Genomic DNA, 16,078 nt, shown 5'->3' on the forward strand with positions numbered 1-16,078 from the left:
CGGAGGTCCCGGGGCCTAACACTGAGCCGCCTCAGGAATGCCAGAGTGAAACATCATGACTCATGTTATTACAATAAATGCCTAAGAAAGTAATAAGGACTTGGCACTTAGTATAAAGCATTGGACGCTTTCTGCTTGTCGTAAAGTGTAGCCTGGGACATTTTCTCTTGCTGAGCAACAGGCATTAGCAATGTTATCTATGGTAGTACAGGAGTTACTCACAAAGCTTTATTAAATGATGCCAAACTCCCTCTCTTTCTCCCTCCCTCTGTGTGTTCTTCTCTTTCCTGGGAGAGGCTTCAGAACACTAAAATGCTTTTTTTCCAGGGTGTCTCCAACAGTCTACTACTAGGAGATGAAATGCATACCTAGAGGATTAGCAATTCAGACATCACCTTCCCCAAAATGACTTGCTTGGAAGACAGACGGCTGCAAAGGTAAACAAGTGTGCTCCCAATTTAACGCCGCCATTCACATTTACAGAGTAGGTTCTGCCAGGGACAGGGACAAGTTAAGACAACAAGCAAACAAAAACAAACAAACACATTGCTCCAGCATTGAGGACAGAGTGGAAGTGAAGTGATTCAGCTAATGCTCTAGGCTTTCCAGAGCATGGAGCAAGGTTGTGGCCCTCCCAGGGAAAGCGGTTCTCTCACAGAGTGAAAACAAAATTGTCTTGGATCTCCTCAAGCAGCTGGTCTCTATCCAGCAAAGAATCCCACACCGGCCAGTGTTGAGGCGGCTGCATCGCTCGCTACAGGCAAGTCCATCAGCGTGATGATCTGGGCGCAGCTGCAGTGTGTAGGGAAAGGGTGGCCCTTCATCTTATCCCTAAAACAAGTTCCTCCTGGTGGAGGGCCCAAATGGTATGGGATCTTGCTTGAGGAGAGAGGAGTTGGAAGGACTTGTGGAAAGCACTGGCTCTCTCTGTTTCCCTGCTCAATCTGGGCTATCTGGACAGCATCTGGCAAGGTTTACCAGATCTACAACCTTCGGCAATGTGAGTCAGGAGAGGAGAGAGAAGAGGGGCACGTCTGCAGGGCAGTGGCCCTACTCCCAGCAATGAAAAGTCCACCACGATCTGTCCACGGGTACTCTACTCCCTGCAACTGAAGGCCTTTTCCAGTCTGGCAAAGGAAAGAAGCCTCCCCTGGCTTGGCAAGATAGGGTTAGGTGCTGCTTCCCCGGCTCACCCCACTAGCATGATGGACGGTGAGGTTTGCCTGGGAAGCAATGGCTTCCGGACATGTGGGGTTTTCACGCTGAAATGAGGACAGTCTCCCTACCTGCCATGCCCCTTGAGTGACCTTCCCCTGATGAGTCTTTCTGCCATCACAGTTGGCTTAGAGCCTGTAAGCTGTCAGCTTGTTGAGGGTGGTCTTTGGAGACATTCGCCTCTGTAACCCCTGGTCGTAGGCAGAGATAATAGCCCAAAGCTATCCCTGCCGTGGAGCCTCCTGCTAAATTAATGAAAGGTGGTCCTCACTCCTGGGTCCTAGCCTTTCTAGCTGCTTTGAATCTAAACATGGGGACTAAGATAGTACCTATGTGTCTACACCCACAGCCGCCAGTGGATGTCTAATTCCTGCATGTTTTCATCATTATGCCCCTTAGTCACTAGAATAAAGAGATTAGGGACTAGGGGTCCTATGTGTGACTTTCTCTTTCTGTAGGTTGATGTCATTATGCCGGTGAAGGCAGTACAAGATAGAACAAGGCCAGTCATTGGACGAGAAGGAAGGATGGGTGGGAGAAAAGTTTTAGAGAGGCAGAGGAGGCCGGAGCGAGGAGGAGGGAGAGGAGAGAACATGGGGGTGGATGTTAAGATTCCTCTCTGTCCATATTACAGGTTGTTATGACTATTTTTAAGGGATGGATGTGTACAGGATTTTGTGTTGTTTAGATGAGCAATTTATATCTTATCTAGTTTATCAATTGGTTGTGAGTTTATTGTGTGGATGCATTGTGGATGGAGAATTTAACATATAAATCTGATTGTTGGGTTACAGTTTGTTAAGTCTTGATTTTACTGGGTAGCTGGAACCAGAGAGTCCGAGACTAGCAGAGAGCCACCAGGAGAGATACTAGTCAGAAATGAACTAGCACTAGTTCCAATGGCCGATTGGAGCTGGAACTAGTGAGAGAGCATGACCACCAGGGTACTCACAGGAACTGGTTCTGCCACTTTTTTATTTTTACAACATATTTCTTTCTTTCTTTCTCTCTTTCTCTCTTTCTTTCTTTCTTTCTTTCTTTCTTTTTTTTTTTTAGACAAGGTCGCATTCTGTAGCTCTGGCTGGCCTGGAACTTGCTGTGCAGACCAGACCAGGCTGGCCTCAACTAGCAGAGTGCGAGGATTAAAAGCATGAATCACCACTCCCAGTAGACTCGCTCATTCTTGTTGATTTCTCATTGTCTGCCATGAGTGGAATATTTGTAAATAAGAGCTATTGGGACTCCCTTTAACTTTCTGTGTTTGTATTCAAACTGCCCCCATCTTCCAAATAGGAATTTGATGGTGCGGAGTCGTGAAATGATTGGCTCGAATGCCCACAGTTGCTCAAAGGTAGCCCAGAGCTAGGCCCCCTAACTGGACTCTGCACTGCTTATGTTTGTAACCACAGTGCTCTACTGCCAGAAGCATGGGTGAGGGAGGCTGCATCTGTGGGGAGGTCTGTATGTAACGTTGAGGCGTACAACGTCTGTTTCTCTGCCTCTTGTCCTATAGCTGTACTGAGCCTGCCTCCTTTGAGGTAAAAGAAAACATCGTGCAAGAGTGTGGTCCAGGAGACTGAATAGCTAACAAAACAGGAAACTTGCTCACTGTTTACGAGATAAATGAGAAGCAGAGAGCAAGCCAAGGTGGAGCTCCTGCCCAAGGTAACAGCCAGACAGTGGCAACGCCAGGCTGGGAGCCTTAATCCCCTGACTTCCTGCTCAGGTTTTCTCCAGGCGTTCCCCCCATTCTACCACTATAAAAAACACACAGGGCTCTCTTTACCACATTCCTCCGGTTTTAAAGGCATTGGCCCTGCTGTCCTCCTTCCCAAATTCTAATACTCTTTTCTTTTTAACATCTAAGGAAGAAAGTGTTATGGTTCAAAGCATTTGGATTCCACTATGTCACTGTAACATAACGTGCAATAAATACCTTTTATTATTTATTACCCAAAACTTAGGGGCCATGGAAGACTAAAAGCTATCCTTTTTTCCCCCTGGTGAAGCTCTAACAAGTTTATTCCAGCCCCTGGGCAGAGGGACAGGGTGGGAAAGGGAGCTGCTGAGCTTGGGCTTTAATCTTCTCTGTGCCACAGGCCAATGTCTGTGGTTATAGCAGAATTGTATGTGACTGGAAGACTTGTTTTAGCTCAAACCTTCCAGCCTAGAGAATGGCAAACTCCCAGAAACACCTACCTAGCCCACCCCCAGAAGCAGCTGAATAAGCTATGGTAAAAAATGAACCAAGGATCTAGGTTACCCCAGAGTTCCCAGTGCTTTAAACCTTCTTCTGTTCCAGGATAAGAGAGCTACAGAAAGATCTCAGAGTCAGTCGAGCAAATTGACTTTCTGGCTATTTCTGGTGAGGAAGAAGAAGAAAAAGCAAAGCAAAACAAAACAAAATTCTTTATCTTAAAAGGCACAGAAGACGACAAGTCACCCGCACTCTACCCTCCTAGCCCTTCATACCTGACAGGTGGAGAACTTTGTTTGCATTAAAACGGCATCTTCTAAGAGGACCTATGAACCTGAAACAAATGCTGTTTAATTTGCCATTCATTAGGGGTGTGTCTGGATTGATTTATTGCACCCTTATGACCCTAAGTCTTTGGGACAGCATTCCTGCACGATTAAACAGGGAAAGGGTTCAGGCGGGACTTGCAGGGATCAGCAAAGAAAGCTGGGGTGATGCTGCAAATTGCTGTGTATCTATCGGGTAACCCAAAGAGAACACAGACTAGTGGAGCTTTGAAGGCATACGAGCCAGACAAGAGTGTGTAAGTCTTTTGACCCAGGTTTGCCAAGTCTCTCCTAAAGGATGTGGCCATCATAGGCCACTGTTACCCAGGTTGTAATTAAAAATTACGACCTCTGTCTGTCTGTCTGTCTCTCTGTCTGTCTCTCTGTCTCTCTGTCTCTCTCTCTCTGTCTCTCTCTGTCTCTCTCTCTGTCTCTGTCTCTTTCTCTCTCTTTCTCTCTGTCTCTTTCTCTCTGTCTCTTTCTCTCTGTCTCTTTCTCTCTCTCTCTGTCTCTGTCTCTGTCTCTCTGTCTCTGTCTCTCTGTCTGTCTCTCTCTCTCTCTCTCTCTCTCTCTCTCTCTCTCTCTCTCTCGACCCCAAGGAACCCTGCTCTGTCTGCTAACTGAACAGCAGCCAGAAAAAGATGGAGCGACAGAGACAGAGACAGACATTTGAGATGAGCAGTAAGAAAAAAAAAAAATGTCTCCTGGTAGCTCGACAGACTGGCGAGAATCAGAAAGTGATCAAAATAAACAAACAACACAAAGCAAAAAACAAAACAAAACAAAACAAAAAAACCTTGCCAAGTGCGGAGAATTGAGATGACAGCAATTACCCTTGAGATCAGTCTCCTCTCTTATGCGTGGCACAAGTCTAATTACAGCAATTATGAGGAGAGACTACGGTGTTTTACTCTATCTTATTTTATTTTGTTCTTCATGTGTAAACAAACCACTCAAGGACTGGTAAGCCTCAGTCTGCTGGCGTTTATTAATTATTAACTCCTACTGTGATCACCTTGCTTTAATTGACCTCCAAGGAAACATTTCAGGTCCTTTGTGCCTGTGGATGTACCTGAAGCCGGGAGTCAGGGAGGGGGATACATTGCCTACAGTTCACTATCCAACCTCCTTCCAACCCCATCACCTTAGGTTATCCAGCCAGAGTCAGTGGGGCTGGCTTGGAGGGAGCTTAGGGTTATGATTGAGGACCTTGTGCTCCTAGGCTTCCTGTGAGAACTTAAATGCTGGGTCTCCCTTGAAGCAGCTGCCCCTGGGTCTGACCTCTCCTACCCACATTCCTCTCTCAGACTCCCCCCCAAAACTGGCATGTGACGGGTGTCTAGCATGCATCCTGTTTCGTTCCGTTTTCCCATTGAAACCCAATGACAATATAAGTAAAAAGGAATCGGGGTGGGGGGAGGAGATCTGTAAGTTGATCATATTCTGTTGTTTGGGGGGACATTCGGAAGTCCCTTTCCAAAATCTTCTCCCCACAGAGGCTGGCATTCTACACTTGTGAGAAACTGGCTTCCCCCAAGAATGTTATGATTTATTAATGTGGTTCAGGAAAGGAGCCCCTAGAGAGTCAATGTGGGCTTGATTCTGCAGAATGACTGCTGTGAGAAGCAGCCTGCTTGCAAATCAACGGCTGTAGATAGATAGGTGCTCTGGAGAGTAACTTCCTGCCTCTCGCTAAAGAGTCTGGAGTGTGCATCCTGGAACACACAGCAGTACATCTGACTGACCTACGTGTAGCACCAAACAGAGTTAATGACTCATAGGACTGCTTTTTCATACATTCTCTCACCAGAGGTCTGGAACTTATTTTTATCGATAGAAACTGCTGCCTGCAGTCTATTCTCTTATAGTCTTGGGATGAAAATCTTGGCTTTCCAGTTTTAATTCAAACACAAGGTGAGAGGCTCTTCTCATAAGACGAGCGGCAAGGAAACCTCTCCAGCTCCTTCTGTTAGGAGGCCTTCTTCTGACTTCTGTGGCCTGAGTACCTTTGGCTGCCTCCTGTACTAAATCCCAGCAGGATTCCTGGTCCCTTCTAACCTCCCCACCCAAGGTCCTCTTGAATGTGAGAAAGGGGTTGGGCTCTGAATAGGGGATCTGAGGTCCCTCAGCCTACAGGGCTTTCAGAGTTAGGGGCCATGTCAGCATGACAGACAGGAAGGTGCAAACAGATGGAGAAGGAATGACCAAATGAACAGAGCCACAGATCCAGCCAGAGCTTCCCACGGCATTCATCACAAAGTACTGGCTGGATTTGGGACATCTTTGGCTTCCTAATTCTCTTACCACATCCAAACTCCATCCTCTCCCTATGGGTTTGAAGATGTCCTTATCTCCCTTCACATTGGTAAATAGTGCCAAGTAAACAGCCCCGCTTCTGGATCTCAGCAGAACTAACCTGAGAGTCGCAAGTAGAATCATACATGAAAACAATTAACTAGTACTCAGTGAATGGTGCTATTAGAACTGATAATCAGTACATATTCTATGATGCCCTTTGGTTGGTGTGTCTCTTCTGAGAGTGACGGGTTAATGAGTAGGTGCCAAAGGGCTGTCATTTTCTTTAAAAGGTAGTTAGCAGGTCTGCCTTGGTTTGTGTCATCCACTTCGTCAGGAGATGCAAAGTCTGGGCTGTTCATTAAAGTTCACAGATGTCGGCTTTGACTTTATGCAGAGGGCAGTAAAGACTGAGTACACAGTATGAGTGTCACAAGACACTGCCAGTTTCAACAGGGGACAGAGCTGGGGAAGGCACTGAACCTAACGGTTTCTGAAGTGCTGAAAAGAAAAGCGATGTGAATAATAGAAGAGCGGCTACAGAGATTCTCCAGAAGCACTCGTGGGGTGGAAAGGGTCCTGGCTGAACAGTGGGATGTCAGGAGCTCAGGGGGTCTCAGAAACCATCTCTACAGCCATCTATAACGTGGGTCCTGAGGGCAATGCCACTTGCTCAGGTGAAGACACTGCACGGAAGGCATTGGCTTCCAAGTCTGAGGTCTGGTGCATTTCTGGGACTCCAAATGCGACATCATAAGCTTCCGGCATAACAGAGACACACTGCTGTAGTTCAACATTACTGTATTATTGTCACTCTGCGTCCTCTGACACACAGGCTGAGTGGCAGCGAGTGCCTCCAGGGTTCACAACACCTACATCAGGTCGAACGTCATTCTATTTCCCAGAGGAGAAGGTTCCTTAGTGCCATGCGACAAGACGGTGAGACGTAACTACTTAGCGTGCGGCTTTTGCCAGATCTCTCCTCTTCGGAGTGAAGGTTTGGGGTGCTATTCTTAGCTCCACCACTGAGTTATCATGGGATAGTGTCCATCCCACACCAGATTCCCTATTGCTGGTGACAAAATAGGGTGACAAATCTTTAGCACCCAGTAAAATCATGACTGTTCCAAATAATTCATAATGATATTTTTTTTCTGGGAACATAACGTTCAACTGAAATAGCATGAAAAGGCAATGGAAAAATGCACAAGCATGCGAGAGACCCCAATCTCCACTGTTCCATAACGGCACATCACATCACAGAGAAGAAAATAGAAAGAAAAATGTGTCTCTAGAGAGTCAACAGCGCAAGATTCTCTGTTCCACAGACATGACTGTTTATAGTATATACCCAAGCACCATATTAGGAGGCTACTTTTTTGGGGGTTTTCTTTGTTTTATTCAACCAATTCGGGGCAAAGAGATTCAAAATGCTCAGAAAGCATATTCCTGTAGTTCTTCAACATTACTGTATTACTGCTTCTCTGCGTCCTCTGACACACAGGCTGGGTGGCAGTGTGTCCCAGGAATCTTGGCGGGAAAACGGGAGCGCCTCTGGGATTCACAACAACACCTGCCTCAGGTCGAACGTTACCTATTACCCGGCTTTGATGCTTCTAAAGAAAAGATCAAGCTAGCAAGCTGGGGAAGGAAGTTCTTAGGTGCTGGCCTGAACAAGATGCTGGGAAAAAGCTTGATTCAGTATGATGACTTTCCCAGTGAATGTCCCTGTGGCCAGCAGTGTAGGCTAAAGAAAAGATCTCTGGGAACCTGGGCTCAGACTGAAATCTATTTCGCATGTCCATTAGCTACCTTTCCTCTGGAAAGTGACTAAATCTCGGTTTTCTTGTAGATATGAGTTCTATAATAGGAACTCGGTAAATATTACACACCATCGCTACTTCTATTTGACCTGGGCTACCATGACAAAACATTATCAAATGGCTGCCTTAAACAACGCATTTGTTTTCTCTAAACCTGGAATCCAGACCCAGGCCAAACTGATGGGTGGTTTGATTCTTGCTGAAGATCTTCCTTCTACCTACAGGAAGCCACCTTCTCAGTTGTGTCTTTGTTTAACCATTCCTTGTGTGATGTATGAAGAGACAGAGAAAGGAAGAGAGGGTGAGGGATGGAAGGAAAGAAGAAAGGAGACGGGAGGGAAGAATGGTTTCTTCTGTATAGCCTTGTGTCAGGGCACTGATCCTATTGGGCTAGGGTTCCACCTTCATGGCTTCATTTAATCTAATCCTTGAAGTCCACATCCCACACTGGGAATCAAGACCCCCCTACCCCCGAGGAAATGGATTTCCCAAAGGAAACATTCAGTCCATGAAAACTATAGTAAGTGTGACCACTATCCTAAATTATATATTATGAACTTTGAGTTACGTGAATCCAGTGCAAAATTATGAAGTGAGGGGAGCATGTGGCAATTTGACTGAAAAATGGTCCCATAGGCTAACAGGGAGTGTCACTATTGGGAGGTGTGGCCTCACTGGGTGGGTGTGGCCTCACTGGGTAGGTGTGGCCTCACTGGGTAGGTGTGGCCTCACTGGGTAGGTGTGGCCTCACTGGGTAGGTGTGGCTTTGTTGCAAGAAGTGTGTCACTAGGGGGTGGGCTCTGGGGTCTCAGACGCTCAAGCCAGGCCTACTGTGACATTTGCTTCCTGTTACCTGAGGATCTAGGTATAGAACTCTCAGCTTCCTCTCTAGTACCAAGCTGCCATGCTCCCCACTAGGATGATAATGGATTAATCCTCTAAATTGTAAGCCAGCCCAATTAAAAGTTTTCCTTGGTAAGAATTGCCATGGTCATGATGTCTCTTCACAGCAATGGAAATGCTAAGACATCTCTATGTCTTCGCTATGGCTGTGCTCAGTTAACCACCAGACAACTGTTGATCAGACCCTCAACCTTCACAGTGACCACCTACATAACCACCGACTACTCCTGTGAGACACATGTCTGACTTTTACTGATGTGAACAGACACCATGACTAAGGCAGCTCTTATAAGGACAACATTTAATTGGGGCTGGCTTACAGATTCAGAGGTTCAGTCCATTATCATCAAGGGGTGAGCATAACAGCATCCAGGCAGGCATGATGCAGGAGGAACTAAGAGTTTTACATCTTTATCTGAAGGCTGCTAGCTGAAGACTGGTTTCCAGGTATCTAGAACAAGAGTATTAAAGCCCACACCCACAAGACCACACCTCCTCTAACAAGGCCACACCTCCTCCAACAAGGCCACACCTCCTCCAACAAGGCCACACCTCCTCCAACAAGGCCACACCTCCTCCAACAAGGCCACACCTCCTCCAACAAGGCCACACCTCCTCCAACAAGGCCACACCTCCTCCAACAAGGCCACACCTCCTCCAACAAGGCCACACCCCTCAACAGTGACACTCCTTGGGACAAGCATATACAAACCATCACAACATACATGCCCTTACTAATGCTTCTTCCATTCATGATCTGACTAAATTTTGGAAAAGCATGACATGGAGAAGGGAACTCTAAGAGGGAATCCATATTGCTTTGACTAAAGACTTTGATATGTACAAGAGTTTTCGAACTTTCTATCTTCGATAACACATACACAACAATCGGTCTGTCTCGCAGCTCCTGAATTCTGTGCTATATATTTATAGTTGCCCTGGGACCTGCCATATTCCCCCTACTTAGCAGAGAATGCACCTATGAAGTTAGAACCATACTCATTAACATCTTTGCTCAGGCCTGTTTAACTGTCTCAAACTATTCCACTCTCCTCCCCTTGCACATGCCTTATAAAATAAGATCTAAATAACTTTAAAAGTCCCACAGTCTTTACAAATTCTTACATATTAAAATTTCAATCCCTTTATGATATCCAATCTCTTTTGAAATTCAAAGCCTTTTTACAATTCGAAGTCTCCTAACTGTGGGCTCCACTAAAATACTTTCTTACTTCAAGAGGGAAAAATATCAGGGCACAGTCACAATCAAAAGCAAACTCAAACTCTAACTGTCCAATGTCTGGGATCCACTCACGATTTTCTGGACTCCTCCAAGGGCTTGGGTCACTTCTCCAGCTCTGCCCTTTGTAGCACACACCTTGTCTTCCAGGTTCCAGATGCCTGTGCTCTACCACTGCTGCTGTTCTCTGTGGTCATCTCCTGGTACTGGCGTCGCCAAAACACTGCTGCCTTCCACTGCAACTGGACTGCACTTTTGAAAATAGCAGGCTCTTCTCATGGTGCTAAGCCTCAAGTTCTCTTCAGGACTCCTTCAGTCCTGGGACTTCAACTGCCACCGAGGCTGCACCTTCACCAAATGGCCTCCCCTTGCCTCTCACAGTGCAAAGCACCAGCTGCTACCTCTTCATGTTTCAAAACCAGTTCCACCTGGGTGACTCATACATTACCAAGTCTGGCTGCTAACTTGAGGTACAACTGTGGCTGCCTCTGGAACACAGTTTCTCTGTGCTCTCGGGAAACACTTCCCGGAAGATTTCACCTTAGTGATGCTGGTCTCTTCTTCATCACTGCTGATTTCTTAGCTCCAGCTGACCAGCACCAATTGTCCCAGTAGCACAAAGGTTTCGCTTCAGTAGTTCTGGTATCTTATTTACCACAGCTGATTCTTCAGCCCCAGCTGACCAGAATCACAGAATCTTCACAATCAAAACAGTAACCATCCTGAAAAGAGTCTTTAGTCTTCCCTCTGAAATTTCACAAGCCAGGCCTCCATCTTCTGCACTGTTCTCAACATTATCTTCCAAGTTCCTACAGAACATCGCACAGAGCTCTTAACACCCAATGGCTCTTCTAGCTCAAAGTTCCAAAGTCCTTCCACAGTCCACCCCAAAACATGGTCAAGTTGTCACAGGAGTACCCCACTATGCTGGTACCAATTTGTCTTAGTCAGGGTTTCTATTCCTGCACAAACATCAAGACCAAGAAGCAAGTTGGGGAGGAAAGGGTTTATTCAGCTTACACTTCCACATTGCTGTTCATCACCAAAGGAAGTCAGGACAGGAACTCAAGCAGGTCAGGAAGCAGGAGCTGATGCAGAGGCCATGGAGGGATGTTACTTACGAGCTTACTTCCCCTGACTTGCTCAGCTTGCTTTCTTATAGAACCCAGGACTACCAGCCCAGGGATGGCTCCACCCACAATGGAACCTCCCTGCCCCTTGATCACTAGTTGAGAAAATGCCTTACAGCTGGATCTCATGAAGGCATTTCCTCAAGGGAGGCTCCTTTCTCTTTGATAACGCCAGCTTGAGTCGAGTTGACACACAAGACCAGCCAGTATACCATGTCTGAAGGAGCAGCCCTAAGCTGGGTCAAAAACACATATTTTGTTGAAAAAGAGAGTATGTGATTCATAGGGAGAGAAAAATTTGGAGTCATCAAACTATAATTATGACCTTCATAGGATCCCTTTCAAAGTGACCTTCATCTTGGAAGCTGTCTACATGGTGCTGAGCATGGGGCCTCTTGGAAGAGAGAATGTGGTGGGTGAAATGTCCCCACCTACGTTGCTCCAGCAGCATTCAAGATAGTTCTGCTGTCCAAATCATTCCCTCAAAACTTAGTGGTTTTAAAATTGTGTCTTAGTTATCTCAGGGTTCAAGGCTGAGTAAGAAGGCTCTCATAAAGACTTCCATGTGCTTATAAATAAATGCCTGCCACGGCTGGAGTCATTCCGAAGTCTTTTTACTCCTAAGTCTACCATTGGTTTAGGCTGATGTGACCTCAGCTGGGAATGTCAGCTGAGTTCCTTCCTGCACATGGCCTCTTCACTGTCCAGGGCTTCCTTATAGCATGGTAGCCATGATCCAAGAGAGAACATCCCACAAGGACCAGGTAAGAAGCTCCTTTGAATCCTATGACTAACATCAGAATCCAGAGTCACCGTCCACCTCATTCTCTTGGTCATTCAGATTCATGGAGAAGATACAGAAAACCTCATCACCGATTGGCAAACCAGATGTTCCAAACCACTGCACCAAGGCAGAGAAAACAACTACTGCATCGTATGATAATCCTGACCAAAGGAATGATTGCTGTGCATTGTAATTAGTGAGAGGGAAACAAAAGATACTCATAGACTAAAGGATAAAGACATCAATCACACCTCTCACTCAAATTCGAGAGTCTCAGGGAAGTGGAATGAACGCTAGCCTGGGAATCAAAAATATTTTCATTTCAACTCAGCTAATTTTTCTAAAAACAAACAAACAAAAACAGAAACAGAAAAACAAAAACAAACAAACACAAACCTGGTAAAGTTGGCAAAGTTACTCATCAGATGCAGCCTCAGTGCCTTCATTTTATGATGACAATCATAATATACCCTCTGTCTTCTTCTACTGTTCACGGATATCGGCAGGAAAATAAAGAGGTAACGCAAAAGAACCTTGAAAACCGTAACCTGTAGCTAACGAAAGGAACCCTGAGTGTTACAGGAATGCTCTTCTTAGTCTTCCTGGGCCTTGGTGTTTCTGAGTTGTGATCGCAATGTTTCAGAACAGTCCCTGGCCACAGAGTGGACTAAGGCTCCATGTTACAGGAAAGAGAGAAGTCTCAGAAACGCCTGAATGTCCGTCTGTGTGCCCCCAAGTTTCTCAAGTCTCCAACCTAGCAAACGTTCCCTTCAGGAAGGAGTCTCCCCACATGCAGTGTTTTTCAGTTGGAAGTCATAACTGCAAACAACGGAAGTATCCCCCTACCCCGGATAGCCAATACGATATACACTACATTATGATCAATATGGAAATCACACGATTAGAAGAAAACGACTAGGTCTCTGTGCACCTGACCCTGGTGAGATCTAAGACAGTGTCAATTTCACTGCACCAGTCTGGTGTCCTGGAGTCACACATAAAGTGGGTTCATCTGCTAAACCAGTAAACTCTCAGAGACAGAGGATGCATCTCAGACTTCTTTGAGTCATTCAAGGTACTTTTCATAGAGGATATACTCCGTGCTATTTAATTGTGGGGAACTAAAACTGGATGTCGGTTAAAATAACGGGTGAGACAATGTGCATGCATTCGAATCCCATCTTTGTATTAAAGTAGCGCTTTAGTACCAATGCCCTGGCCCACTTTGTCCAACCTCATCCTCATGCTGGTAAGGAAGCCAGCAGCCTGGGGTTGGGGATTTAGCTCAGTGGTAGAGCGCTTGCCTAGCAAGCACAAGGTCCTGGGTTCGGTTCCCAGCTCCGAAAAAAAAAAAAAAAAAAAAAAAAAAACTCCCACCTCATTAACTGTAAATTTACAGACTGGTGAATGAGGTGGTTCCTTAAACGGAAGCCAGCAGCCTTAACAAAAACAGACCTTGCCTTTTAATTGAATGTTCCAGGCTCTGCTTAGCTTAATAACTGGGTCTTTGTTTTTGGTCAAGTTGTTTAAAGCAGATGTATTACAGGGAGAATTCAAAACCCCAAGCCCTGCTCTTAGGTCCAGATCCTATGCCATCAAGTTCTTCCTGCCTCCAGCCCAGTTTGAGTTCACTGTCTCACTGCTAGAGCATTGTCACCCCCAGCTCTTTGCTGGGCTCTCTCCCATCTGCTAGCTTCTCTTTCAGAGTCTCTTTGGTGACCCTTGAGGCCCTCTAACTCAATGCATTTACACTTGCTACCTTGTATCTTCTACTTCAAAACTGCTTATTCCGTTGGGTTAGGGTCAGTGCCTAATTCACTTTTCTCCATAGACTGTAGTCTTCATGAGAGCAAGAACTAAATCTTAGGGGCTTGGGAAAAACTAAATCTATTTTGTGCATGACTGCCTCCCTAAGAACTAGTATGGGCCTGGCCTGAACCAACCATCTAAGTAAACACATGTGGCCAAAAAGTACAGAAGGGCTGGCTTCTTATAAAGCATTTTATGTGTGCAGCTCCATGTTACATAAGCAGTTGATAAATTAGTCTTTCAAAATGAGTATGTACGTATGTATGTATGTATGTATGTATGTATGTATGTATGTATTCAACTAAAGTAGGAGTTCTCTTTTGAAATCTGTTGCCTGTCAAACACAAAAGCATAAACCATATTGACTAAAACCAGTGCTTCTACTCAAGGTCCATGCTTCACATTGTTTCCAATGGGTTATGAATCAGACAAGATACCCCTGATGAAGCATCAATCAGTGAATGAGACCCTAGTTGCCTTCCAGGGGCAGAGTCCAGCCCCGCTGAGAGCGTGTACTCTCCGGTTTAAGAAGAGGAACATGTTTAGAACCCACAAAATATTTTGTGTCTCTGCAGTAGGCAGTCCTGGAGAAGGACCGAGTATGGAAACTCCCTTCAAGTTTCTCAAAGTCAGGTGCTTGCCTTGTGTGTGAACCCCCCAACCCCTCAAGGATCTGAGTTCAGATCCTCAGAATCCACGAAAAAGTTGTATGCGACAGAGTCCTTAATCCCAGCTCTCCCATAGATGGAGATGAGGGCAGACACAGAAGGCTCTCCAGAGACCTCCTGATCATCTAGACTGCCTGGAATAGCAGCAGAGAGCCTGTCTCAAACAAGGGGAGGGAGGGTGACACTGGAAAGCCATAGCATGGCTGTTCCACCTGCATGTGCTCATAATTGCCCCCACACACTCATATACAGGAAAGAAAGAAGGAAGGGAGGGAGGGAGGGAGGAAGGAGAAGGGAAGGTAAAGAAGGAAGGAAGCAGAAGGGAAGGGATAGAAAGAAGGAGGGAGGGACAGAAGAAGGGAGGAAGGAAGGGAGGAAGGGAAGAAAAGAAGGAAGGAAGGGAAGGAGGGAGGGTGGAAGGAAAGGAAAGAGGAAGGGAAGGGAGGGAGGAAGGGAGGAAAGGAAGGAAAGGAGAAAGGAAGGGAGGGAGGAAAGGAAAGAAGGGGAGGGAGGGAGAAAGGAAGGAAAGAGGGAAGGAAGGAATGAAGGAAGAGGTGAAGGAAGGAAGGACTCAGAAATCCCATTTTCCTTTGCTTCTATCCCAGTCTTTCCATTCCAAATATGGGCCCCAGTGTTTTAGCCACTTCATGAACGTTGGATTAAAGTTCCTCCAATCTCCTTTCCTCCTTCCCTTCATTCCTTCCTTCTTTTCTTACTTCCTCTGTCCCTCCCTCCTTCCTTTCTTCCCTTCCCTCCTCCTTCCAGTGTTTGAGCCACTTCATGAACATTGGCTCCAGAGATTTGATAGTAAGTTTTTAAGGATAATGGAGGAAAAGAAAAGGCAATTTTCTTTCATTTCCCCAAGGAACACCGAGTCTGGGTTACCAGCTATGGCTCGCAGACACCTTGGGGCATACATGCTTCCTTTATCTACAGTTGCTGAACATCTCTGGGACCCAAATCCTTGCTCATGTCAAAGCCCAAGAATGACTTGCCATATACCCAGTGTTTAGACATGTTGCTTCTTGCAAGAAGGTAAATGGTCTCTCCTTCCCCTGCATTCTTGTTTTCTGTTTGCCCTGAAGCCATTTCTAAGACAGAAGAATCCCATCTGTTCGCTTTACAATTTCAAGGAAACCAAAATTGAATTATTTTATTGTCCATTAAGTGATAACACTGTATAAAGCATTACTGTGGGCTATGAGGGTTATTGTCTTCTCAAAGACTCAATTTCTTTACCTATAAAGTGGAAATAATCACAACAGCCACTTCATAAGATATTATAATATTTAAAAGAACAAGAGAAGGTAGGCAAAGCTCTTAGCATGCTGTCTACAATAGTGTGGGTATTAAACAGGGTGGCGAATTCTTTGCTGTCTTCTGTTGAGAGGTGGAATCTGATTCACCTACCTCCGGGTACTGAATGATCTTTATGCCTTGTTTGATGGGTGCATGGGTTAACAGTGATGCTCTGAGATTTCCAGGATCGGATCACAAGGAACCATCCACCTTTTGTACAATCAACTCATGCATCCTGCTGAACGCCAGCTACCCTGGGCTCACCTCAGCAGAGGAAGCGCAAAGCAGTGATGTAAAGAAGCTGTGTGCAGAGGGATGTCTGGCTCTACAATCATCCTTCCCTGGGTGCCTGATCTGGGAGTGGGGAACACTCAGCTGAGCTTGAGAGG

Source organism: Rattus norvegicus, chromosome 7 (genome assembly GCF_036323735.1).
Source record: "Rattus norvegicus strain BN/NHsdMcwi chromosome 7, GRCr8, whole genome shotgun sequence".
Taxonomy (NCBI): Eukaryota; Metazoa; Chordata; class Mammalia; order Rodentia; family Muridae; genus Rattus; species Rattus norvegicus.